The sequence below is a fragment of the Lycium barbarum genome, chromosome 7, assembly GCF_019175385.1.
Source record: "Lycium barbarum isolate Lr01 chromosome 7, ASM1917538v2, whole genome shotgun sequence".
NCBI lineage: Eukaryota > Viridiplantae > Streptophyta > Magnoliopsida > Solanales > Solanaceae > Lycium > Lycium barbarum.
Genome location: NC_083343.1, coordinates 30,292,577 through 30,295,295, shown reverse-complemented (window position 1 = coordinate 30,295,295; position 2,719 = coordinate 30,292,577).

The window sequence follows — 2,719 nt, the reverse complement described above, 5'->3', positions numbered from 1 at the left end:
TGCATGAAAAGTGTTTTCTTTAAAAAGTAAAGCATGCATTATATCCACCTTAAGGGGCAATCAGATGTACAGGTTATATCTCTATATCATGTTATGTTCCATATCTCTTGTTATGTTGTTATTCATACCTTACATACTCAGTACATTATTCGTACTGATGTCCTTTCTTGTGGAAGCTGCGTTCATACCCGCAGGTAGACAAAGAGACGGACCAGGCCCCTAGGAGTTTCATCAGTGGAGTCTCAAAAGCGCTCTATTTGCTTCGGAGCTGCAGTTTATGTGTATTACTCTTTTGTGTATATACTTTGGCATGGCGGAGTCCTGCCCCGCCCGTGTGAATTCCTGTATTCCATATAGAGGCTCACAGACAGATGTATGTAGTTGGATGTTCCATAACCTTATCAGTTCATACTATTGTATAATAGTTTGGCGGCCTTGTTGGCTTGTGGTGATGGGCATAGTTGTTGACGATTATGTAGAGATGTGTCGTTATCTTGTGACATATGCCCTTACAAATTCTGATTCCCATAAGCTATCTTTGTGGTCCACCTAGAAATGATTATAAGAAGCATGTTCAGAGGTGCTCGGTAGGTTAGCTCTGGGTGCCCGTCATGGCCCTCCGGTTGGGTCGTGACACTGGATTTGAGGTATTGAGGGTTGACTCGTTCAACGAGACCTTCGTTGGGAATTCCGAGGCCACGAACGCTTTCGTAGCTTGTTTTTATGTATGTTTGCATATAAGGCATGTAAGCAGATGGCCTCGGGTGATAGTCAGAATTTTAGGTTGAGATTACGAAACTTGGGAATTTTTAAGATTCTGGTGCCCCGCTATAACGACACTAGAACCGCAATGGCGGCACTGCTATAGCGGTCGCCATGCCGCAAAGCGGCCTCGTGCAGTCACTAGTTGACCGCCACAGCGGTCTGAGGGAACACTAAAGCGGGACCAATGCAGTTGTCCCATTGTCGCAAAAGTAGGTATCAAGTAGTTAGATTCATTAAATGAGTGGTAAAAGCCATAAGTTCCTCATTCATTACTATTCGGAAAACTTAGTTATTGGGTGATTTTCAAGGCATTTCTTGGGGGAAATTCATTGTAGTAAGTCCCTCTACTTTCCTTTCCATTCCATGATTACATTATCACCTTAGGAATCCATTATCATGCTAGTTTCATTAAGAGCTTGAGAATTAAAAAAGGGTTCAATAGGTTCATCATGTTAGGCTATTAAATCTCTATTTATTGATTGGGTTAGCTTCGTTGAGCATGGAATTGATGATTAGAATCTATTATTACATGATTCCTTCCAAAGTAGTGGCTAATTTATGGGATTGGGAGTTAGGGTTCATACCCGAATTTGGGAGTTTTTCCTAGAATCTGAAGTTAAGTATTTTATTAGTCCTCTTAGCTTATTATTGATGGAAATTGATCACCTAGAAAATTAATTTCATGTTGAGACCATAGATTCCTATTTCCATCTTTCTAGTTCATAAACCCCAGTGCATAGGTTTGGATTTGGTTCTTGAATAGAAGTAAGGTTTGAATGATGTTCTTCTTAGTTCATTATTGTTACCCCTCGAAAAAATTTCCATTGGTACGCAAGTAAACGAACTAGTGATGTGTGCGAGGAGTGCGAGTGTATAATGTTTCATGAGCAATGTGCGTATATGGACGAGAATGATTAGAATGAAAAGTCAAGAAATGTGAAAAGTGGAAAGTTGGCAAAACTGCCCAGTCGTCGTAAAGTGCAAAATACGGACCGTAAAATGGAATACGGTCCGTAAACTGCCATTCAAGGCTTCAACTTTCTGCCCAGTTGAGAAGTGGTAAAATACGACCTGGTGGACGGACCGTAAAGTGATTTATGGCCCGTAAACCATGGTCGTAAATCACCATGCATGCAGCCAAAGTTGCTGGCTTTGCTTAAGGTTAAAGACGACCACGAGGGACGGTCCGTAAACTGGAATACGGACCGTAAACCTCCATGGACGACCACTGTTCACCTCAGCACAGATTTTCAATTCATTAAATATGAGGACCAAGACTTGTTTTATTTCATTTCTACATTACACCACTTCTCTCTAGAATCATCTCTCTACATTTATTTCATAAGTTTTCAAGGATTATAAGTCACCAACAACATAAACAAGTGAATCAAGTGTAAGCAAGCCATTAAATACCATTCAAGTCAAGAAATGCAAATGGAGAAAAACTAGGGTTTTGCTCAAAGTGGAGTATTATTAACCAAAGCTTGTTCCTACAACTTCTAAGGTAAGATTCATGATTTTTACATGATGTTTAAGGTATTGAAGAGTTGAAATACATGGAATGTAGAAACTATGGTCAAGTAGGTCATGAATGATGAATAGTGGCATTTTGAGGAATAGTTTGAATTGAATCATGAATGTTATTGTGTTGTGATATGAATGCATTATAAATGGTACTAAGATCATGGACTAGACACTTTAGACGAATAGGCGAAGTTCGATGTTATGACCATGAATATGGGTGAATTAGAGGCAAATTAAGGAATCTAAATAATGTGGATAACGTGAATGACTAATGGCCATTGTTGTGATATTAATGAAGGTATAGACGCTAGCATTGGAAGGAAACGTGCAAGTGTAGAATAGTCCGACGAAAAGGTATGTAAGGCTAACCCTTCTTTCATAAGGCATGGTTCATTGGCCAAACTCTTAAATCTTCTATATGAGTATGTTG